At 32.9% G+C, this 27,289-nt stretch overlaps 1 long non-coding RNA gene across 1 annotated transcript; it reads right to left on the reverse strand.

The window, feature by feature from the left end:
• Positions 1-343: 343 nt before the first annotated feature.
• On the reverse strand, positions 344-24,893 carry LOC113363665. The gene is made up of 3 exons (XR_003365941.1): positions 24,749-24,893; positions 24,271-24,380; positions 344-411 (listed from the first exon to the last, which is right to left on the reverse strand). It is a non-coding gene; the product is annotated as an uncharacterized LOC113363665 (long non-coding RNA).
• Positions 24,894-27,289: the final 2,396 nt, after the last annotated feature.

The raw sequence follows: 27,289 nt of genomic DNA on the forward strand, positions 1-27,289 counted from the left end.
TGTGGTGTCACTTTTTTTTTAAATATATCAATATCATTGAATGTGTCCCATGCCAATGATTATTGTAAATCAAATTTCTCTATTGTCGCATATAATTCTGTGTGACTTGTGAACAATAAGACAAACACACATCTGAAGATTTTCAGCCATAGAAATCCTTATCATATTTCATTTGATATATGAATCGTAATTATTATGTATATTTATATCTAAATACAGAAAATGCAATAACTCGCACTTACGTGTTGAGTCCATTTTAATTTCTTTCATGACGTATTTTATTTTTCATGTTAATTCATGTAGAAGCAAAACTATGCAGCATTTGCTTTTAATCATATTTATACCGTCGTCATTCATATCGAAATAAGTGTGTCCTTGCAATACAAATTCAACATTCTGCTCACAATTTCCCTAAAAATTAGATTGTTTCACTTCCAGTAATACTTGTTTCCAGTAATTGTTCTTTATCTGGTTGCAATGAAATCTCAATTTTATATTATATTATCAGTAGTTACTAGTTAGTATCAACCATCATTCATAAGTTATTGTTAATAAACTGAGAAAATTATGTCTACAGATTATTTTTATAGCTGTCGTATATTGCAATTATGTTTGTGCACATACTTCAAATTCACTAGTCCATTATAATTTGTTTGACCACAATGTATTATTCTAACATCTCTTGTTATTAATATCATATTCAAATTTGTTTGCATTCAACAAATAAAATATCTATTCGATTCCAATATGTTTTAACAAATTTTACATATTCAATGACCACACACACATTACTTTCGAAAAGTCATTCAAGGAAACTACCAAAACTTTAACGTTAACAATACAATATACAATTTGAATATTTGGTAAACTGTACTTTAACTGATTTGCCAACGCATATTTTATAGATTTATTTTCGCTAACAAAAAACTCATGAAAAAAATTATACTTGTTCAAATAATAGCACATGTAACTAACCGATTCAATATAATCCGAAAAATTTCTAAATATAAAAAATGACACTTTCAAACGATTTGCTCGATTTACCTTATATGCTTTTTATGTAGTGGTTTGTTATGCAAAGTCTACCAATTGATTAAACAATTATTTCAGTGTAATATATTTTACTGAGCAGTTAATATCTTTCAGGCTATATTTTCATATATTTTTAACTTCCCGTAGGGAAAATCTAAATTGAAAATTTTCACATTTCTCGACGTTTTGAAGGTTTCTGAACATTTTGGCATACCTCAAAAAAAAATGGATGTGTGTGTGTGTATGTATGGATACAAATTTCCAGTCACGTTTCCGGGCGCACGGATCAACCGATTTGAATGGTTCAAAAAACATTTGATTCCTATTGATAAAGAGAAAAGCTGATTAGTTTTTGGCAAAGGCAGGTCTAGCCGTTTCGGAGATACGGAGGAAAGAGTGCAGAAAATAAAAGTCGAGTTTTTGAGAGAATGGAGCATCCGATTTGAATGATCTAAACAACATTCAATTAGTAATGATTGGGAGAAGTGGTTATTAGTTATTGGCAAAGGCAGGACTAACCATTTCGAAGATATAGAGCTAAATATGCAAAAAATGGCAGTTTTTGAGAGAACTATGCGTCCGATTTCAATGATTCAAAGAACTTTCTGCTTGTTTTAACAAAATAATTGATTTTGGAAAAAAAAATTTGTTTAATTTTTTTTTTTCAAATTTTTTTTCAAAAAAATTTCTTTTTTGTATTTCGAAAATAATTCAGATTTTAGTCGTAATTCTGACTAAAGTTCAAAATGTACTTTAAACAAATATGTTTATCTTTACAATTCAGTTTATATAATTCTTATAAATATTAGACAATGTTACAATATTTATACTAATCTATTTGAAAACATTCAATAGTTCTTGAACATTTCGTTACGGTACGGGGAGTTCCAGCAATTTGCCTTAACCCTTTGAGTGCCGGGAGCCGATATATCGGCTCCTTCTACACTCGCGAGAAGTGCCAGAGCCGATATATCGGCCCGCGCCTCGTAGCGCTTTACTATTCGCATTGCGGGAGAACTCTATCTCAAAATAAATTTGTAATACGTTATAAATGATCTAATTTCACTATGAGAGAATTAAAAAAAATAGTTTTTCGTTTTAACTCTTTGTGGACGACGCTTGGAGGTACCGAAGTCTAACATAAACACCGATGGTCGCCACTCAGGCGATATTCGATCTGCGGCGTAAATCGCTGTGGATTTGGACCCTTATCGGTACTTGTCGACAGTGTTCGTGTCGACGTGTCGACACAAAATAACATCGCATTGCCGCAGCGAAACGTAGGATCAGTTAGTTTCTCCACGATCGTTGATGTGAACAGTATATTTCGTCCCATTTACAGTTTGAAAGCGTGTTTTGTGTTATTACCGTTGTTTTTCGCTTGTGTCAAACATTGTTGCTTTTGAGGAAAATTTTACCATCAACCGTTTTATAAAAAAAAAAACGTCATGGTTGACGCGGAAATAGTCCGAATGGTTGACCAGTTGGATCTAGCACATAGTGACGAGGAAGAAATCGTGGCACCAAGAAGTCGGCATCCACGTAGGATCTACAGTGATAGTGAAGCGAGCGATGATAGCGAATCAGAATTAGAGGGAAACGATACCGAGGAAGAGCTGAGAGATTTCCGTGAAGTTACCGTGGCCAACGACAGCGAATATAATCCTCGCCCACAATTTATGGAGATTGCTGGGCCTAAGCATATGCCAGAAAGAAATTCCATGCCGAGAGCGTATTTTGATCTTTTTTTTACGGAAGAATTTTTGAGCTTATTGAGAAATGAGACGAATCGATATGCCAGGCAGTTTCTCAATAGAATCAATGTTCCCTCAGGATCCAGAACAACAGAGTGGAAGACAACCACAGTTTCAGAAGTAAGGGCTTTTATTGCTGTGCTCTTGGAAATGGGTATAACACGTAGACCGACACTTTTCAGTTATTGGTCAACAAACCACAGACAAATCCCATGGTTTGGCCAAATGTTCAGTCGCAACAGATTTCAATTAGTTTGTAGGTTTTTCCACGTAGTAGACAATGAAAAATTACCAACACGTGATAATCCAGAATATGACCCTACAGCAAAATTTCAACCAGTCGTTATCCATGCAAACAATAAGTTCAAATTTCATTATTCGCCTAACCAACATCTGAGTATTGACGAATCATTAGCCTGCACGAAGTGTAGAACGTCGTTGATTCAATATCTGCCAAATAAAAAGCATCACAGGTGGGGTATCAAGTTTTGAATGTTGACTGATGCAGTTACCCATTACTGCTTATCGTTCTTCTGCTATAGAGGAGCTAGGGATCAAACAGATAAAGAAGAAATAAAGAAGAATGGTCTTGGCCACGTCGTGATTCATAAATTATTGAATATGGGCAATTATTTTATGAAAGGCTATCACGTGATAGCAGACAACTTTTTTACAAGCATTCCCTTAGCAAGAGCACTGTTTGAAAGAGGGACATATCTGACTGGCACAATCCGCAGCAACAGGAAATATATTCCATCGTTTATGAAGACTAAATTGCAAGAGGGCGCATCTAAGTACGCCCGAAATAATGAAGTCTTACTATTAGCGTACCGGGGAAAAAAGTCGCAAAAGAAAAATGTTTTACTGATGTCCACATTTGAGAAGGCTCAGAACAAAACGACTACAATCAGGAAAAAGAATGCACAAATACAGGTCGAAAAACCAGCAATCGTAGCTGAATATAACAAACACATGGGAGGCGTAGACACGTCAGACATGATGCTATATTCATACTTAGATGAAAGAAGAGCCATCAAATATTGGGAAAAAGTAGTTTTCTCCATTTTCTCCCGAATGGTGTTGAATGCCTACATATTATATCGGCACAATACAGACGGCAAAACCAAAACAAGACTGGAATTCATTACTGATGTTATCCAGTCGATAACCACTGAATGGTTGGCACTAAAGAGGATAGCACATGACACACCATTAGCGGAAACTTCAACAAATGTGCCCCGCATAGGTGTACGGAAACTGCCTGGAAAACTGGAAAGGGTTTGCGTGGTGTGCAGCAGAAAGGATGGTGGCCCAAAGAGAAAATCACGCACGCACAGTTTGCAATAAGTGCAACAAAGGATTGCATGGAGTGTGCATTAGTAGCCACGAATGCTAAATAAATTATTTGTGTGAGTTGCAATAACAAAATTTTACACATTTGCAATATATATATAAATATTTATGACAACATAATTTTGTTTCAGCAATGTTATATTACCGATAACAATTACATATTTCGAAAGAGATAATCCGCCCGTTTCTCGTTTGGTTTTTATAAGCATTTTCCCGAACCCTTGTAAAACTGTGAAATTCGGCCGGTTTTTCTCGCATAGGCACCTCCATTTCGCCCGGCACTAAAAGGGTTAAGGCACGATGCCATACACCCCACTAGTTTTAAATTTCTTTTATTTAAAATGTAGAATTTGACATTTTGTGAATAAAGTTTGTCACCTACTAAGAAATTGAAATTTCCTTGAAATCTTTAATTGTTAATCTCAAGAAATTCGCCAAATGTGTGCGCCAAAATTTGTAGTAATAAATACCAATGACTCTTAAAAGAACCATTTTATATTGGAAAATGAAAATGTGATTTGAAAAGAGTACTGTGTTCATGCGGACTGATTCCACAGCATTTAAAATCGTTTACGATGGATCAACATAATGAGAAGAAATATACGATGTCAGAATATATTATAAAAATAGAAGATGAAGTATCTACATCCACAATAACTAGCGACATTCCTCCGGGCGGGATACATTTCAGATGTTGGAATCGAGTATAAAAGCAGTTCACAAAATACTTTTCATATGAAACGTGGACCATATTGTCCAAGATACAAAGTATTAAACTTTGCTATAATGTGCGACAGATTTGAAAGAATTAGTCATAATTAAAACCCATCGACATCGACGCGCTCGAGAAAAACCACAATACAACTACACGATGAGTTTCCAAACGGCAAATTTTTTGTGTTAATAACATCCCTTAGCTTGTACTAAAGTGAGCAAAGAACTGGCTAAAATATTAAACATAGACAATATAAATAACAAAACAAATAGTGTGTGTGACAAAAACGGTGAGAATGCAAAAAGGCGCCGTATAAATTCGGATACAAATGATAAACAAAGTGTTAAAAATAGTGAAAACAAAGTGAACACGCGTGAAAGCGATCCTATACCCTCAAAAATGCCACACATTGTTGTTAATGACGATTTTAGTGATTATAAAACTATTTGTGATATAAGCAAAGAAACCATCAACAAAATAAGTGTGTCGTATACATAAAGGCCAAAACCATTACATAGTGCAAACAAACAATATTCATGACTTTAAAATTGTGTATGATAAACTAAAAACATTCGAATAGAAAATTTTTCACGTTTTCTCATAAAGAACAAACACTCCAGAAGATTGTAGCCACGGGCATACCACCAAATACCGATCCCTAAACAATCATGGCCAAATATTTAAATGATTACTGTCGTGCAAAACATGTAATTCAAATGACAAAAATGGATAGATAGTCTTCCAGTTTATGCCATATTATTAGACAACAAACATGCAAATAATCCGAAATAAAGAACTTTTAACTTTCTCGGTTAAATGTGAGCGTTACAAGTTAAACGGTAACGTAATCCAATGTTGCAATTGTCAAAACTTCGGACACACGGCTGGTTACTGCAATATGGGCTTAAGATGTGCCAAGTGTAAGAACCAACATAGGCAGTTTGAATGTACCAAAACGACTTCAGAAAAACCTACATGCGTGATTTGTAACAAAGTTCATCCCGCAAATTACATGCAATGCTCCACGTGCATTTCCTGAAATATTATTTATTATTATTGATTACGGCTTGCTGATGAATAAATAAGTATTAGATGAACAAAGTACTTTGGTTTAAATACATTTCAGTCTTACAAAACAAAGTTTATTTTTACTTCTAACTTTTGGGCTCAGGTACTTGTGCAGATCGAAATCGTCTGGCATTATGATTTTTCAATTTCTTAATGAATAAATCACATTGTATAAAAATTTCAAGTCTACAGAAACAAGTTTAATTTTCGTTTTTTTTACATTTTCAAACGTCTGGTCAACCGTTATATGAAGGGCTGAAACCTGCCAGACGTTCGATTCCAAACAATTTCCTGTAAGGCTAAAATTTTTAGCGTTAATGTATCATAACCATAGAAAAAAAAAAGTATAAACTTAAACATGATTATGTTTAGGAAAATGTTATTAAGTTATATATATATATATATATATATATATATATATATATTAATTATGTATAATTGTTATATAAAAAGTAATTACATATAATCATCATTATTTTAATTTAATTAATAAAAGAAAAATATAAATTATCGGAGAGCGAATTTTTTTTTATTTTGCAAACAGTTTAATATGTGTAGAGTTGATGAATCACCGTGGATTTCCATGTCATATGATTGTATTTGTAGCAACCATTTCATTGGAGGTGAAAAAACAGAAGAGGTGTTGAGTTCCAGCTACTCTGCAACAATATTTCCATCTATTTACAAGACTTAAACCTTCGATAATAAACCGATAAAAATTATTTTGTAAAACTTTATCGATGTTAATAACATAACAACAATAATTTCATATTTGCAGATTATAAAACTTAATAAACCAACACATAAAAAAAATCACCTCCAACATCATGTTCTGAATTCACTTTACCCTTTGTATCATTCCCAAATTTTGATTTCTCATAGAGAAGAGGACTATGTACATTGTACACCTACATCATGAAAATACATTGTATCAGAAAAAGACCGACTATTATTTTTTTTAATAAAAATTAAAACTGAAATAATTGGAGGATCATATAGTGTTCACAGAATAACAATTTCAACAATTTTTTATGAAATCCTACAACATGTTGCTAGTGCGACAAGAAAATTAATATTTTGGTCAGATATCGACGCAAAACGAGAAACTGTGCCTCATTGCTTTTTACCTGATTATAATAACACCAGGATTATAATTGATTGCGCTGAATTTCGAATAGTTATTCCTTAGTTCAATAAATTATTATGCACGCAGATTAATGATTAGACAAAATCAGGACAACCGGATCCTTAGATATCAGGAGCTATTCCATCAAGATAGTTGACATATATGCATAGATAGAGAGCAAAAGATAGAGAACAGATTCAGGCTAAATAACGGTCGGAGGAATATATACACTTATAAAGCATAAATCCAAATGACATCTGTTCAATGGTAATTCTTTCATTTTACCTTCTAGTTGTATAGGCAGTCCACGGAACATGCAGGAATACATACAAGATGCGATGACTTATGTACGTTATTATGGACGACCGGATTTGTTTATTTCGTTCACGTGTAATTCTAATTGGAACGAGATACAAAGCTTACTATAACAAGGACAACATACTAATTATCAGCATGACATAACTGTGAGAGTGTTTAGACAGAAACTGAAATCATTAATTGACTCTATTGTTAAATATTCTGTTTATGATATCACGCGATGTTGGTTATACTCGATTGAATGGCATAAACGTACCTCATGCCCACATTCATATACGAACAAACTATTAATAAAAATGACTAAATAACACAACATCAAATAGGTAGAAGCATTAGCAGCAACGCAGCTATTTGGGATATTTTCAGATTTCCCGATCACGATAGAAACTCGCCTGTCCAGCATCTGGCAGTTCATCTCGAAAACGGAAAATGTTTGTACTTCACAGAAGAAGATTTTCGACAGAGAACAATTGAGAGACCAAGAATAACGTTAACAGAATTTGTTAATCTGTGCCAATGAACGATATATAATATTGATATGTTATTTACCATTGATATATTCCACGTTATTTTACGTGGAACAAATGCTGCAAACAGTGGGTAAAAAGAAAAAGAGACAATAAACCACATGAAAACATCACAAGTGTATTCAAAACGAAGACTATCTGTAGATTTTACACGGTATATCTGAACCAAAAGTGAATGTTTAAATTTACGATTGCTCCATCTTTTGAACATTTGCGAACAATTAATGGGCAAGTAATCAATACACATAGAGATGAATGCAGTGAGATTCAATTATTGGAAGATGATAACCAATGGGATTGACTCAGTCTGATGCTTCGTTACGTCAACGCTCAATAACATTCGGCAACTATTTGCAATAATATTAACAACGTGCTATCCATCGCATGCAAAAAAAATTGTGGAAAAACTATATGTCGGAAAATATTTTACTTACGTTTAGAAAAATATATCAAAGCCAGAACATAGACTATACACCGGAGATTTATAATGAAGCATCAGTGTTGCTAGATTTATGTCTTAAAATTTCAAATTTAAAACTTGATCTTTTTGTATTGCAATCACCTAATCGCCCACTATCCGATTGCGTCAACACCGATTTCGAAAAGAGAAAAAAAATATTATTGTCAATGGACAAAATTGTCATTCAAAGTTATAATTTAAGTTTCGCGCGCTCGTTGAACTGTCAACAACAAGCGTTATGGCTGATAGGTTGGTCGCATATACGCGCCACCTTCAGCCTGTATATGCCGATGTGCAAATTGTATAAGAAATGATTCACTCTCTTCTTCATCAATCTTCGAAGTAAAAACATCTCAATAAAAATATATTAAAAATAATACATCGAGCATTTCTTTACTCCATAAATGGTCCATCGTAACGGATAAGTACTGGTGCAAAGAATAGTTTTGCAATTTTTTATCGCTGAGAGGTATTTAAAGCCTGTAAAAACAGTGCTGTGTTTACTTGGTTATAATTTGTTTATGCATTCGGCACATGAAAGTTTCTGTGTCATTCAATAATCAAAAAGAATAGAAGCTCAGCTGTTTTCAGAAGGAGATACAGTCAAAACCCTTGGCCTCGCATGGAATCCTTCATAGGATTGTTTTAAGAACTCACATATTAAGGTTTCTCGGTTGCGGAGGCCCAGCAGATTGTTGACACCAAGCGGTCTGTGCTATCAACTATGATCCAATTGGGCTCATATCTCCGGTTACCGTCACAGCTAAGTTAATTATGCAGAGTTGTGGACGCATAATCTGGAATGGAACGAAGCTTTGTCGCGAGAACTGTAAGTTAGGTGGGATTTATTCAAAAATCATTTGTCGGATCTTGATAACCTGACTATTCCACGTTGGGTGTTCCATTCGGTTCCTGTGGATATACAATGCCATGGGTTTTCAGACGCTTCGTTGCTGGCATATGGGGCATGTATATATCTTCGAGCAACATATGCAGATGGAACGGTGTCATCGCATTTACTGTGCTCTAAATCAAAAGTAGCACCATTGAAAAATGTCACACTGCCAAGGTTGGAGTTATCTGCGGCTTTGTTATTAGCAAAGCTTTATAAGCAGATAACAACAATATCGGACATTAAAATCTCTGAGACCTTCTTGTGGTGTGACTCAACTATTATTCTTGCCTGGTTGAAGACGGAACCTTCCATATTGAAAATGTTTGTGAGCAATAGGGTTGCGGAAATTTTAGATCACACGCACAGTGTGGAGACATGTCTGCAGCAAAGATAATGCGGCCGATATAGTATCTAGAGGTGTAAAAACACCATCAGAATTAATTGGTTATAATCTCTGGTGGCATGAGCCAGCTTGGTTGTTGCAGGATCCCACTAATTGGCCTCAAAGGTTTGTTGAGACTGGCACAGAAGCGATTCCAGAGCGCCGAGTATTAACAGCAACGACTGTTACTGTTTATAATGAGCATTTGAAGTTAGTTTTAGAAAAATGTTCTACCTTCAATAAGCAGTAAGGGTGGTTGCTTATTGGATTCGGTGGCCAGAAATGCGTCGTTTATATAGAGGCTCCAGGCGTTTAGGGTCATTGTCAGTTGACGAGATAGAGAGGGCCTCTAGGCGCATTGTTTATTTAGCTCAAAGAGAAGTTTTTGGCAATTTGGCTGAACAGTTAAGTTCTGGTAACCAACTTGACACCAACTACAGCAAGCTGAAGTCATTAGTAAGTTATGACCAGAAACATCCTATTATATTGCCTAAAAACCATTTAGTGACTGACCTTCTGACTCGCTCGGAACATGAGAGGTTATTGCATGCTGGCACACAAACAACATTGACGAACATGAGACTGAGGTATTGGCCTATTGACGGACGAAACACAATAAAACGAATCACTCATAGGTGTGTGAAATGCGCTAGATTCAGAGCAGCCAGTCACTGCCTATCGACCTTTTCTATAACGTATAGGTGGTAGGTGTTGATTTTGCAGGTCCAATTGAATTAAGGTCCAGTAGATTAAGAAAGGCTCCGCGCATTAGGGCATATATTTGTTTGTTCGTCTGTATGGCTACTAAGGCAATTCATATTGAGTTGGTGACGCGTCTTTCTACAGAAGCCTTCATATCAGCTTTGCGACGCTTTATTGCACGACGTGGTTGTTGCTCCGTGATCCATAGTGACAATGGAAGAAACTTTGTTGGTGCCAAAAATGAGTTACGGCAACTAGCCACATTGTTTCAATCTGAGATGTCCAAACAAGAGATCATTTCGTCGTCTGCTCGGTTGGGGATAACGTGGCAATTCATATCCTCTCATGCACCCCATTTTGGAGGTTTAGGGAGGGATCTATAAAAGTGATGAAGCATCACATTCGTATGGTTATCGGGTCGCACTGTCTCACGTTTGAAGAGTATATGACAGTATTGCTACAGATCGAAGCTGTACTTAATTCGAGACCACTTCTTACCCTCACAGATGATAGCTCTGATATATCTTATATTAGCCCCGGTCATTTTCTAATTGGTAACGCCTTAACATCTTTTCCAGAACCATATAACGATATTGCAAATGTCAAGGCAACTAAATTGTTTAAGCAAATAGCAGAGATAAAAGATAACTTCTGGTCTTTATGGTCAAAACAATACTTATCAGACCTACAAAAAAGACAAAAATGGTCAAAAGAACGACCAAATATTGAATTAAATACAATAGTTTTATTGAAAGAGGACCTCCATTACATTGGCCTATTGGCCGTACAAGTCCTGGACTTGACGGCAAGGTTAGAGTAGTTCAAGTTAAGACTAGTAGTAGTGTTTATACCCGCTCAATTACTAAAATCGTCCCTCTACCTTGTGATTAGCCTATACATTTTATAGTCTGTTATATTTTAGTATTTCTTATCAACATTTATTATTAAAGTTATCAAATTATTGTTAAAGCATAATAAATAATTAAAATATGTTATCAATTTTATATAAATGTTTTACCTTGAAATAATATTAAGTTAGGAATATGTTTTTATTATAGACTGAGACAATTATTTTTATTAAATTCAGCTAATCATCATGCATTTATTATATCATTATACAGTCCACTATTCATATTGCAAGGTTTGTTTTGTTAGCATTAAGATGATTATGTTTTAATTAGTTTAGATATAAGATCTTAGGAAATAATCAGTTGTAAATATTTATCATTGTTGTATTTTTGTTATAGTTTGTGACGCTTTCACATCGCGCGGGAGCATGGACAAAATTGTCATTCAAAGTTATAATTTAAGTTTCGCGCGCTCGTTCGCGCTCGAACTGTCAACAACGAGAGTTATGGCTGATAGTTTGGTAGCATATACGCGCCACCTTCAGCCTGTATATGCCGATGTGCAAGCAAATTGTATAAGAAATGTTTCACTCTCTTCTTCATCAACCTTCGAAGTACAAACATCTCAATAAATATATATTAAAAAATAATACATCCAACATTTCTTTACTCCAGTCAAAATTTAACAAGTATTATGGAAAACAATGAGAAATTACGATACTAACTTTTTTTAAAAACTACGATAACTTTTTAAGAGGGTTATGCTGACCGTTGCTGCAGAACAGAAGGGTTCAGGAATCAGGAAGAACAGGTAAGGTGCTTGTCATATCATTGATTCTTGTGAGATCGGAAAAAATAGCATTGGCAGGAGCACCTTTTGGTATGGCGACTATTTTGCTAGATGGAGGGCGAACAGCAGATTCCACATTCAAGCATTAGATATACACAATAAAGAAAATGCGACATGTATTATAAAAAGATTATCTTCTGTATTGCAAAACAGTGAAATCATAATTAGGGATGAATGCACAAAGGCACATAAATACTCTTTGCATAGAATAGAAATATGCAAGATTTAAAAGGCAACGATAAAATTTTCCGTGGTGCTTCATTACTTTTATCGGATGATCAACTTACGCGGATGAGATCAATGTATGCTTGAAACAATTCTTTTTGTGGCAAAGTGTTGACAATTTTAAATTAACCATCAACAACATGCGTGTGCGATTGGAGCAAGAGCCATCAGCACGAAAGTTTTTCAGAAAAACTAATTCATATAGGAAATGTGAAACAAAAACGGAATTAATAAAACTGAAAAAAATGCACAATTTATCAGGAAACAATGTGCTGATTAATAGTATTCATCACAATATACAAATAAATTATTTGAATCATAACTGGGTGGGTAGAAGGGCGATATAAGCAGCAAGGAAAATGGACGCAGGCGACATTAATTTTAGTACAACAGCTAATACTTGGCGATATTATTTCTTTAAATAGATACAGCTGTGGATGGTAATAAAAGTGTGAATTGTTCGACGGAATTTCTAAATTCAATAGATGTATCTGGGATACGGTTAAAAATTGGTTCGTCAATTATTCTGATGCGTAATTTGAATCCGCCGAAGTTATGCAACGGTACACGTTTAGTCGTTAAGAAGATAACGGGCAATATAAAAGAAGCAACAATTTTGACAGAGAAATTTAAAGAAAAAGTGGTTTTTCTACCACGAATTCATATTATACCCTTAGATTTTACGATACCATTTAACAGGTTACAATTTTCGATGCGACTGGCATTTGCGATGACTATCAATAAGGCTCAGGGACAAACAATGTCCATTTGTGGACTTGATTTAGAAAATCAATGTTTTTCGCACAGGCGACTATATGTGGCATCCTCATATGTGTGATCACCCAAAAATTTATTTGTGTTGGCCAAAGAGGGTTTGATGCAAAATATCATCCATTAATTAGTTCTAAATTAGATTTATAAAAGAATTCATTATTGAACAATAATAATTGAATGGGAATATGTGATACAGCTATGTGGAATGTTAGATGTTAAAACGTAAATAATTAAAATTAGAATAATGTATGTAATGGAATAATTTATTTGTAATGTATATATTTGTTATATATTGTGATATTTAATTTTAGAATAATATTATGCAGCTAATTGTATGCTTGAATAATGATGTTTATTAAAAAAATGTATGCTGAAAGTAATATAGGTGGTGTTTCATTTAACCAACAGCAAATTTGCTTCAAATATTATATATAATCATTTGTAATTATAATAGGAATTATTTAGAAGTGTAACCACAGTACGAAATCAAGTAAATCACAATGATCAAGAACTGGTACCATCTACAAGTAAATCAGAACCTCATAGTACTCATGAGATAGGTGAACTCAAACAAGCTTAACTATCCTGTCTAGTTAACAAACATAATCTCGCCAATCTATTAATAGATACCGTTGCTGAAACAAGCTTACTGAAACTTTGAAATTTAAATGATAATGTAGACATCAAGGACGATTTAAATAATAAGATTAGGATTAGAAACAATAGGTGAGGCTAGCTTGAGAATAAGGTTAAGGTGATAAAATAGTTACGAATGTCGTCAGCATTATTAATGATGAGATACCGATTAAAGGTGACGGTATTCTTGGTATAGATTTCTTAAGAATTTATGGGGGTAACATTAACATCATAAAATCAACATTAAATTTTAAAAACCTTCAGACATTCCCTTTGCTACATGCTTCCTAAATCCGAAATGCTAAATTGACCCTAGATCCGAAACGGTAGTAAAAGTAAAGACGAATGTCAATACGGAATTATAGAGAAACAAGAGCTTAGTTAAGGAGTATTTGTGGCATATACTTTAGTTTCTACTTTCAATAACACCTGTATAGTAAATATTATTAATTCTAATAAGACTGAAGTCAATTTAGGTATTCCCACAGTAGATATTGATGTTTTACCGACAATTTTAGAACCGACTCACAAAATTTTTGTAACTATTAAAGACAATAACTATAAAGCCAACAGAATAAATACATTTATAACTTTTTGATGACGGACACTTTAAACGATTTTGAATGCTACTATCTTAAACAAATTGTTCTTGACTATAATGACCTATTTTACATTGAGGAAGACACGCTGCCTTTTACATCATCTATTACGCCTCAAATAAATACTCCAACCGACTCTCCAGCTATTAATATAAAACCGGATTACTATAATTACCGAACTTTTAGACAATGACGTTATAGAACAAAGTAATAGTCCATGGAATGCCCCGTTATTTCTTGTACCTAAGAAATAAAAGACTGGCAACAAGTGGAGATTAGTAGTCGATTTTCGCAAATTAAACGAAGTAATTGTGGTTGATTTATACCCCAATTGTAAGTACTTCTCTACCTTAGATCTTCTGGCTTCCACCAGATTGCTTTGAATGACGATGACAAAATTAAGACTGCGTTCTCAACTCAGTCCGCACATTACCATTACAAGAGAATGCTTTATGGACTTAAAAACTATCCCGCAACTTTTCAAAGACTCATGAGCTCCGTGCTCATGGGGCTACAAGGCCTCAAATGTTTCGTGTATCTAGACGACACTGTAGTTTACTCTAACACGCTAGAAGACTATTACAAAAAAATAGAGAAATATTAGATAAATTAACGAAAAGTAATTTAAGACTTCAACCCCAAAAGTGCAATTTCTTCTGCGAATAAGTTTAGTACTTAGGACGCATCATTACTCCCTCCTCCGGTATAAAACCTGATTCTTCTAAGATTGATGCGGTACTTCCCAATCCCCAAAAACCAGAAAGAAGTAAAAACTTTTGTTGGTTTAGCAGGGTATTATAGGCGTTTTATGCCGAATTTTTCTAAAATATCCAGACCCCTAAGCAAACTTCTAAAAAAGGATCACCCATTTAATTGGACGTCGTCACAACAAACCGCTTTTGAGTCCCTAAAATCCTTATTGACGAATTCCCCAATTTTGCAATACCCTAACTTTGACCAGATCTTTAATTTAACTGACGCTTCGGGCAGAGCAATAGGGGCAGTTCTTTCGCAAGGAGAGGTAGGGAAAGACATACCCATTGCGTACGCTAGTCGTACCTTAAATCGAGCGGAAATTAACTATTCCACAATTGAAAAAGAACTATTAGCCATAATCTGGGCTATGCGACATTTTTGCCCATATATCTACGGAGTCCAGTTCAAAATTATCACAGATCATAAGCCTTTAACATGGTTGATGAATCTTAAAGATCCGGGATCTAGAATAATGAGATGGCGTATAGAGCTCGAAAAATAGAATTTGAAGATTATTTATAAGAAAGGCACTGCCAACACTAACAAATTTCCTAAATCTAAGTAGGATTTAACTTTAAGGTAGTGTTAGAAAAACAACTAATTAAATGATATAATTAATAAAACAAATAGCCCGTTTTTAAATCTTGACAACCAATCGTTTTGCTTGGACGTACAGCATAATTTTGCAAACACCTTGCTTTTTCAAAATAAATAAGTAGATGACGTAGTTTATTTTAAGTCTAGTAATAGTTCTGTATCATATTTAGTAAATAGGCTTAAACAAGATTATAGGATATTACTAGAAACCCTTAGTGCGTTACTTAAGTTAAGAAAACTTTGTTTACTCCATACTCCATAGATTTAAATCAAAATGACTATTCCGAGATAAGGCCAATGTTTAGGTATATTTTTAAAGACAACCCTATCAATATTACTATTTATTTAGCTTTAGATTGCATATCAAAGGAGGGTAAATTACGTATCCTAGCAGAATACCACTCTACCCCTGTTGGAGGTCACGAGGGCTATAAAAGAATAAATATAAAAAAGTACAATTAGCCAAAGTTAAAAAAGTACCTCAGTTAAAAAAGTACCGAACTTTTAGACAATGACGTTATAGAACAAAGTAATAGTCCATGGAATGCCCCGTTATTTCTTGTACCTAAGAAATAAAAGACTGGCAACAAGTGGAGATTAGTAGTCGATTTTCGCAAATTAAACGAAGTAATTGTGGTTGATTTATACCCCAATTGTAAGTACTTCTCTACCTTAGATCTTCTGGCTTCCACCAGATTGCTTTGAATGACGATGACAAAATTAAGACTGCGTTCTCAACTCAGTCCGCACATTACCATTACAAGAGAATGCTTTATGGACTTAAAAACTATCCCGCAACTTTTCAAAGACTCATGAACTCCGTGCTCATGGGGCTACAAGGCCTCAAAGTTTCGTGTATCTAGACGACACTGTAGTTTACTCTAACACGCTAGAAGACTATTACAAAAAAATAGAGAAATATTAGATAAATTAACGAAAAGTAATTTAAGACTTCAACCCCAAAAGTGCAATTTCTTCTGCGAATAAGTTTAGTACTTAGGACGCATCATTACTCCCTCCTCCGGTATAAAACCTGATTCTTCTAAGATTGATGCGGTACTTCCCAATCCCCAAAAACCAGAAAGAAGTAAAAACTTTTGTTGGTTTAGCAGGGTATTATAGGCGTTTTATGCCGAATTTTTCTAAAATATCCAGACCCCTAAGCAAACTTCTAAAAAAGGATCACCCATTTAATTGGACGTCGTCACAACAAACCGCTTTTGAGTCCCTAAAATCCTTATTGACGAATTCCCCAATTTTGCAATACCCTAACTTTGACCAGATCTTTAATTTAACTGACGCTTCGGGCAGAGCAATAGGGGCAGTTCTTTCGCAAGGAGAGGTAGGGAAAGACATACCCATTGCGTACGCTAGTCGTACCTTAAATCGAGCGGAAATTAACTATTCCACAATTGAAAAAGAACTATTAGCCATAATCTGGGCTATGCGACATTTTTGCCCATATATCTACGGAGTCCAGTTCAAAATTATCACAGATCATAAGCCTTTAACATGGTTGATGAATCTTAAAGATCCGGGATCTAGAATAATGAGATGGCGTATAGAGCTCGAAAAATATAATTTGAAGATTATTTATAAGAAAGGCACTGCCAACACCAACAAATTTCCTAAATCTAAGTAGGATTTAACTTTAAGGTAGTGTTAGAAAAACAACTAATTAAATGATATAATTAATAAAACAAATAGCCCGTTTTTAAATCTTGACAACCAATCGTTTTGCTTGGACGTACAGCATAATTTTGCAAACACCTTGCTTTTTCAAAATAAATAAGTAGATGACATAGTTTATTTTAAGTCTAGTAATAGCTCTGTATCATATTTAGTAAATAGGCTTAAACAAGATTATAGGATATTACTAGAAACCCTTAGTGCGTTACTTAAGTTAAGAAAACTTTGTTTACTCCATATTCCATAGATTTAAATCAAAATGACTATTCCGAGATAAGGCCAATGTTTAGGTATATTTTTAAAGACAACCCTATCAATATTACTATTTATTTAGCTTTAGATTGCATATCAAAGGAGGGTAAATTACGTATCCTAGCAGAATACCACTCTACCGCTGTTGGAGGTCACGAGGGCTATAAAAGAATAAATATAAAAAAGTACAATTAGCCAAAGTTAAAAAAGTACCTCAGAAACTATATTAAATCATGCGAAATTTGCCAGAGTAATAAATTGTATCATAAAAATAAATGCCCAATGATCATCACGGACACCCCGTTCAAATCTTTTGCGCTGGATATTGTAGGACCCTCAAGAGAAACCTTCAACGGAAATAAGTATATCCTAACTTTCCAATATTTATTGACCAAATTTAGCGGGGCTGTACCCTTACGGAACCAGGATGGCGAAACAGCATCTAGGAATTTTGTGGAGGAAATTGTATGTCACCCTCCAAAATTCTAACAGACCAGGAAACAAATTTCCTAAGCATGCTATTTAAAAACGTTTGTGAAATTTTGAAGGTTTTGAAAATGTAAACTACTTCATACCATCCACAATCGAACGGCTCCCTCGGATGGTCTCATAGAACTCTTATAGAGTATATTAGAATTTTTTTATGAAGTCTGACCAGACTGACTGGGATGCTTGGCTTCCGTTTGTGATGATTGTGATTACAATACGACACCCCATTCATCAACCTGAGTTACCATCTTCCTTTTCCAAACCTCCATCAAATCAGCATACTTTCTACAATTATGCTGATGAGACTAAATCCAAAATCCAGGCTACTTTAGACACCGCGAAACAGAACCTTATAGCTAACAAAAAGTATTCCAAACTTTGTTATAATAAATCAACAAGTAAGATGGAGTTTGCAATCGGTGACTTGATACTGCTTAGGAATGAAGTTGTACCCTAAGGTAAATCCAAAAAGTTATGTGGTTCCAAACACCTTAGGGTTCACATCAACCGAATCAAATACTTTTTAAACTAACTTAATTTTGAAAAATATTAGTAAAACTTTTATTATGTAATCATTACTATTTTTAAGAATTCTACTGTTTAGTTTAAGAGAATAACTTTGTTATTTAAGTACTGGTAAGAATTGTAAACCACTAATAACAGAAAATTTATGTACATATAGATCTTAAATTTTTATATTTAGATTATAGTTTTCTAGCAAGTTGTAGCAATAGTAGTATAATAATCTTGTATAATTATTGTAATAGTATAATCTAATTAAAGGGGATGATGTTACGCCATCTAGTCTCTCAACTCCTAAGCCCATCTTAAGCCATTAGCTAGGAAAACCATCTAGGATCAAGGAACTTCCCCGACTTTCTATTGCACAAGTTGCATGGAATATGCACTTTCCAGCCAGCGTCCATTTTCTCCTCAGACATCTTAAGAACCACAAGAATATTTCAAAACTACGTACATAGCCATAGTATAACACTCGAATTAGATTTTTACTCGAAGTGAATATAAGTGAAAAATCTTTTATTTATTAACACTGGAGTACATTTAAATAAATTATTTGTTCTATTTCTAACAAAACTATATTGTGATATTACCATAAACTAAGTCATAAACGATACAGCAAACTACATTGAGTATTGGAAGTTATTTGCTTGTGACTTTCTGTGTGAGCGTATCGTTTTATTTATTAAAACATGACTGATTTAAATTCGTTAATAGTAAAACATAAAACGTTTAAAACTCATTTTGACACCATTTTTGAATTTGTTACTTCGGGTCAAGATGATTGCAGCAAGCATTAGAAAGACGTTTCAGTCGGGATCCCAACTTAGCAAAGTCATACTCTGATTTTACCTAAGACTACATCAGGTTAGGGCATGCAGAGCGTATTGATTTGAATAAGGTCCCGATAGAGTCGTATTTTATACCGCATCATGCTGTAATAAAGGATGGAAATTATAAAAAGATCGTTTTCAATGCACCTTGTAAGGCAAGTTCTGACGTGTCATTAAATGATACACTACACACAGGTGGAAAACTGCAACAAGACTTATTTTCAATTTTGATTATATTTCGCCGTCATCTTCTTTTACATTGCATAAATGGGTCAGTAACTGCAACGAACATCTTAACTCTTTACCACAGCACGGTCAGACTATTTCAAATTACCAACCAGAAATGAAGACAATTAAGACGACGAGTGACGTATTCAGAATAAATAAGACTGACACTACTAAAACCCCTTGCACAATACAAAAACACGCAAAAAGATTCGTTCTATCGGCAATAGCTCAAATATATGACCCAATTAGACTTATTAGAATTAAATATTAGACACAAAACTCATGAACTGAATTTGAATGAAATATTTCAACAATATTTATATGTTTTTTTATATATTTATATTATATGCGTAATAAATAAATAAATGATCAATTGGACTAATAGCACCTGAAATAATCACAGCAAACATAGTTATGCAAAACCTGATAAATACAATGCCATGGTTTCGAGTATGCTTCGCTAAAGGTGTACGGTGCTTGTATACACATAAGAGCTACATACTACTTTGGTATAAAAACACATTCATTGTGCTCGAAGTTTAAGGTAGCTCATATGAAAAATGTAACATTCCCGCGTTTAGAGTTGTCGGCAGCGTTGCTTCTTGCTAAATTATATAAGCGTGTTCTAACAGACATTTCAGGAATCATCAGCTGAAACATTCTTGTGGAGTGACTCCAGTATCGTCTTGGCTTGGATACGGACTGATCCCTCACAATTAAGGGGGTATTCTACTGTAGAATTTTGAAAAAATCGAAAAAAATTTTTTTTTCATATTTTCAAAGTTTAGTTATTCAAAAATATGTTAATAAAAGGATTTTTCAAAATTACTATTATTTCCTGAGTTATAGCCGTTTTAGTGACGTGGCCTCGGTTCGGGTCCGACTTGTCTCAAAACTTTGAACGCGTTTTTCTCGGAACTACTTTTTTCGAGCTGGCGGTGAGGATTTCTCGAGTTCTAATGAACCGATTTACTTCAAATTTGGAGAGAATCTTCTCTATACATCGCTTTATCGTATGGACCTTGCCCAAAACTATAACTTTTCATTTAGTATTTTTAAAAAATTCGGATTTGTTAAAAAAAACATGAAAAAAAATTATTTTTTTTTCAAACTGCCGCCATTTAAACAAAACAAATTTGTTTGACTTATCCAAGGTTCATACGATAGCGGCATCTATAATAATTAAGAATCCATCTATTTTTTATGTTTCAAATCACCAGGAGGGTTGGAATCATGTACGCCAGGACACCCTCTTTTTTTGGGAACCTCCACTTTGACTGCTCATAACTTTGTGAATTTTAATTTTTTTTTAATAATAATTTTTTTATGTAATAATAAAATATCAATAAACAAATGATAAAAAAATCGATAGTAAAAATATTATTTGTTTCCTTTATACATCGCTTCAAAAAACGGGCGAAATTTATGACTCTACAGTAGAATACCCTCTTAAAAATGATCATCAGTAATGGGATCCCAGAGATTTCTGAACTCACACCATCCATATTATGGAGACATTGCATTTACCTTATTTATAATGATGAATTTATTATATTTTAATATTGCCTTCGGCTATAAGTGAATTGAAATATTTGGCAAATGATTTGAATTCATTTGTTTTTAATGTCAAACTAAGCTTCAAATATTTTCAAGGTCAAACAATAATAAGCGTTTTTTTGTAATTTTTTCCATTTATTTCTACAATCTAACTATATTTTTATGAATCTAATAATTCTAGAAAATTTCCCGAACAAACTTCAGGAAGATTTATGAAAATCCGAATTATAGTTTAGGAACATTAATCATTCATACATAATTACAGAAGAATTATATATATATATATATATATATATATATATAGTTTGTGTTTAAAAAAATAGATCAAAGTGAAAATTCAGAGTGGTTTTCAGCTCATCACGAAAATAATTTTAAAACTTTGGCCATAATCTAATCAATCCAAGGTCAACGGCCAATCCAAAAGGCAATAAAATACGGCATGAAAAATGAAAAAAGGAATAGCCAAATATCCTGCTGATGTGATCCCAGTTGGATTGTTAGTGAAGCCATTACAATCCTGGTTATGCGCTAGTATAAATTGTTTAGTTATTAAAAATAACAAACTGATACAAATTATTGCAAGTATTATATTGTAAGTATTGATATCTTTGATAAGAAGATTGGAAACTCTAATGTTGGCTATTCAAATATGGATAATGGAAATCATGTTTTAAATCTACTGTAAAACATTACTGTATCCATCAATGTATCCAACATGTGAAAAAGAAATAATTATAGTAAAACTAAAAACTTACGCCGGACCTGGGGATGATAATATAACTGCGAAAATAATTTAAGTAATATCGGATTTATAACTCCAATACTTTCAAAAATTATAAATAAATGCATCGATAAGGGTACTTTCCCAGAGTGCTTTAAAACAGCTACAATAAAACCAATCTTCAAAACAGGAGATAAACTGGATCCAAACAACTAAAGACTAACACTGTAACTAACGTCCTCTCAAACGTATATTAAAAAGTCATCAAGAAGAGAATATTTTAATTCTTGGTAGAAAATGAATCAATAGACAAATATCAATATGGCTTTTTACCAAAATCAAGTACAGAATCCGCCTTGATAGATGCTACTAACTTAATAAATGAACACTTAGAAAACAATAGACACACAATTGCAATATTTATAGACTTAAAAAAAAGCCTTCGATACTGTAGACCACCGAATTCTTTTTCAGCAACTTAGAAATATGAGCCTTGAGGGTACAATGCACGACATAGTTCAATACTTTATACTTTTTAATAATACAACATAGTTCAATTCTTATCTGAAAGAGAAGTAAGGACCAAAATAGAAAATTGCTTCAGTTATAAAAAAATTGGTCAAATGCGGAGTACCACAGGAAACAGTCCTAGGTCCACTATTATACTTAATATATATTAAAAACTTAAAAGACAAAAATTTAGAAGGTAGATACATAGTGTACGCAGATGACACCATGATTATATACGCTGATAAAGATTTGAAGAAACTAGAAAAAAAAATCAATGATGACTTAAAGAAATATATAACATGGCTGCCAGAAAATAAACACACTATAAATACAGATAAAACTAATTACATATTTTTCCAAAGTTACATAAATAAAAAAAATAGGCAATATGAAAATATTAATCAACGGTACTGAAATAAAAAAAATAGAAAAAACTAAATATTTGGGTACGATTATAAACCAGAAACTAGAATGGAGAGACCAAATTGAAAAAATTAAGCAAAAAACTGCAGCACTTTCTGGAGCCATAAGAAGAATACGACATCTTGGAATTAAGAACAAGGAACTAATATTAAAATCTCATATAATGCCGATTATGGCCTACGGCATCATGATTTGGAGTCAAACAACAAATAAAAATATAAAGACACTACAAAGAATGATAAATAAAGCAATAAAATCAACTTACAATTATTCCTACCTCATCCTGACAAAAAAACTACTACAAAAGACAAAGATCATATCACTACACAAAACAATAGAAATATAAAAATGTATACTAATATTCAAAATAAAAAATAACAAAATCAAAACTTGCACCACAATAGAGACAAACCAGGATATATACGACCATCAAATGAGACAAAACCGAAACTTTCATATGAAACATGCAAAAACTAGTAAAGGACTTGCAAGTCATCTGAGAAGTGCAAGCAGCCTTTACAATAAACTACCGGACAAACTAAAGACAATGACGGACCTAAACAATTTCACAATTGAATTGAAAAATTACATAAGAGATAAATGAAATAAATGAGATAAAATTCCTTATTTTAAATACTTTTAAATATTTCTTTTTTTCTGTTAAAATATTAATTACAATTAAGTATAAGTATGTATGTATGCATGTATGCATAGTAATAAGTAAAAATATATAGATTTCTTAATGTCTGTTACATAAAATTTAGATTTATTTTTGTTATAATTGCTGTAATCTCTCATACCAGAACAATTGTCTGACTGAGATACAGTATGTACAAATTATATCAAATAAATAAATAAATAAATATAATTAAAAAAAGCAATGTTTATTACACTCAATGCCAAGTGTTAATGCAAGTGTCTGGTATAAATTATTGTGATTTTTATGTATGGCTTAATAATAAATATTATCAGATATGTAATGCTGATGAATGGATATCGTTTGCGGCTAGCAGATATCCTGCCTCAACACATGACACTGCCATTACATATCTAATTACTAACAAATTACAACTGAACTGTAATGCTGATGACGAGACCTATTTATTGGGTAATTCATAGATATATTTAATACTGTAAATCAAGGGAAAGAAAACGTATCAATTGTACATTTACAGGAGTTTTAGGTTACCCATTAGAACATTGTCTACTCACCCCATGCAGCACACCGGTAGGGGGTGAGTTTACTGAGGAACAATACAATAAATTGCATGAAAAGGCTAGGAATGTTACTGAACAAACATTTTTAACTCCATTTAGTTGCAAAACTTATATAGGATACATATCAGTTTATAAAATGTTACTATCTTAGTTGATAATTTGAATGTTTAATTATAGTGTTCCACATTGATATGAAAAACATGAAGGTACTTACATTAGCAATCTATTGCCCAAGTTACTTCGTACCGCCATAAAATATAGAACGATTTTGTACAGTAAAAATTCACATAACCTTTCATCTCCTAATTAGTGTTTCTTTGACATCTGAAATTATAAAACATTATAATATTTGATGCATACAAATAAAAATATGAAAGTGATATGATTTTACATCACACGAAAACAAAAAGAAAACATGAAACGCTCATATAAGAAATTGTTAAAAAGTAACTAGCATGTGCATTGAAACAATATCGATAAAAAAATTTAGTGAGTGCGTACTCATTAATCTGATCAATTATTCAAATGTTCAGTTTAAACTTAAATCAATAAGCAATAAGCAAAAGGCAAGAACGTTACAAACGAATATTTCGCAAATAAAAACAAAGAGAATGCAGAACAGAAAGCTGTCAAATGTTATTTCTTCACAGATTGAATCAATAAGCGAAACTACGACACACCAAAATACTAACCGAAAGCCTGCAAATAATTTTATCAGCGATTTAGGTCATTAATCATACATTAAAACACTGAATTTAAACAGAATCAAATTGACATAATAAAAACACATGGTTGAAAATAATGCAAAGTGATTCACAACACGACATAGATTACAAAGCAAGCAAACGGAGAGCAGAGTAAGTTGTAAGGGTGCCGGCACACCTTACCATACAGTTCATTCAGCGCTCATGCGGCTCCAAACGCAAACTAATTTAATTGTCACTTAGCCAAGCGCAGACATAGATAAGTAAACATAAATAGATCGCTATCTGAGGCCATTTGACATTACCTTCATTTTAATATTTTTAGCTGATCTGAAGGAGGCAGCACTTGTTCAGTATATAAATCAACCGCTGGTATTATTCCTAGATATGGTTCGCATGCGTAATTAAAAATAAGAAAACCTAAATAATTTCTTATATTGAAAATGAGAAAAAATAACATACGAAGTACAAAATATATTTTCAAATATATCACAAACATTTTTACATAACAATTAAAATTTTTATAAATGTAATAATCAATATATACATAATAATAAGTATTATAATTTTACAATTATAAGTAACTAAAAAAAGTATTCACAATGGTATGATAAATTTACAAGAAACGATCAATATAAATTACTGAATGATCAATAATATATAACAACTAGACAGAGATTGTGTAGAAGCAGTTACAATAAAATGTTAAATTTAAAAGGAACGATCAATATGAATTACTTAATGATCAGAATATATAAAACTACACAGAAATATTGTAAAAGTTTTCATAAGCATAATGAATTTACACGAACTAACTAATATTAATTTCTTAATGACTAATAATAATATATTAAAAAGAGAAGAGAGAAGTATAGAGTCTAAGTATGTAGTATATAGAGTATATAATATAGATAATGGAATAGTATAATTAGAAGAAATGACAAATAATGAACAAATTTAAAAAGTTAAATCCTACAAACATGAAATATAAATATTGATATCAAAATTGATAGAAAACTAAATTCCAAGAATTAAAATCATTAACTTTGCATTTGATAGTTATTTTGCTTTCCAATCAATCATTAATAAAGTTACATTCTACAAAATCTTGAATTTCTTATGATTCGATTGTGTCAATAGAACAGTGCAGCAGTCCTTTCGGATGGAATGTTAAGAATATTTCTGAGCATTTTATACTCTGTTGCAATTTATACCTTAAATTATTGCATTGTTTGTCTATCCTTCTTAACGCCCTCAACATATAATGGATGTGTCATACATTTTACATGCCCTCGGCATCAAGACACTCCTATCCTCACTAGGTCACTAGATTCTGTTGCAATTTGTATTCCCAATAACATCTAATAAACATAACATGTTGTAATATAATATCAAGTCGTAATAGCAAATGATATTAAAATATTCATAATTATTATTACCTTTTCCACTGGAGTTGCAGAGTGTTCTCCTGGTCATTATAGACATGAGAACTATTCTGTGAAATATAATTGGACATTTCTAATTTGTTCACTTCACAAAGCCCGAAAAAAGTGCATTTTTATATTATTTTTTAAGTTACCACAAGTTGGTGCGTTACATTTTGCCATATTAAATTTCACATAAAGGCTTACTTGAATACAATTAATTACAGAAACAACATGCGAACCACAAACTTTAATACAAAATGGCGAATGGCAAATCTAAGCGATCAATTTTGACGTTTTACATATTTTGAAACTAGTAGCGATATCTTATTTTCGCTAAAAATAGTAGTCCTTTCCAAAACAGGGTAATATACATTTGTTCGGAGATAACCCCCATGAGCGCAGATACACAAAGCCGCCATATTGGTACCAGACAAAGAAGAACTCATGGCCGGTAATCTCCGAACAAATGTAGATTACCGTGTTTTGAAATGGATTGGTATTCAAATTGATCGAAGGATGGCGCTACCATTTCCAATTTCATTGATCTAGCAGCTAGCTTGATCTACATTGATTATCGCCATTTTCTATAACTTGTCATCGCGTATTGTAGTTGAGATCCTAGACAATGATAGAATCATGGGGAGTTATCTTCGAACAAATGCGCGTTGCACTGTTTTGGGCTTGAGTAGTGTCAATTTTTAAAAACAGATGGCTCATGTGTACTCAATTTCAACTACAAATTGTTCGTGGTTCGTGCAAGTGGCTGTCAAGTATTTGATCGCTGTACGAATAACCTAACTTTGTCAACTCGTGTTGTTTCTAATTAATTAATTGTGTTTATGTAAACAATTAAGTGAAATTTAATATGGCAAAGTGTTTTTATTGCACCCAAAAAAGTGTCAAGTGCGGTCAAATACCATTATCTTCGGAATTGTTATATGATGGGATTGAATCTCATATTGTTGATGTTGCAAAACAGTTATTCAGTATTGGTTTAAATGTTCATCAACGTAAGTTCATTGTTATATTTAATAAGATTATCTATTACATTAGCAAATATAAACACTTATAAAGAGACTCTATATCATACATAATATTTTAA

Source organism: Ctenocephalides felis, unplaced genomic scaffold, assembly GCF_003426905.1.
Source record: "Ctenocephalides felis isolate EL2017-DRISC unplaced genomic scaffold, ASM342690v1 CF-g0.4_SCAFFOLD_00845, whole genome shotgun sequence".
NCBI lineage: Eukaryota > Metazoa > Arthropoda > Insecta > Siphonaptera > Pulicidae > Ctenocephalides > Ctenocephalides felis.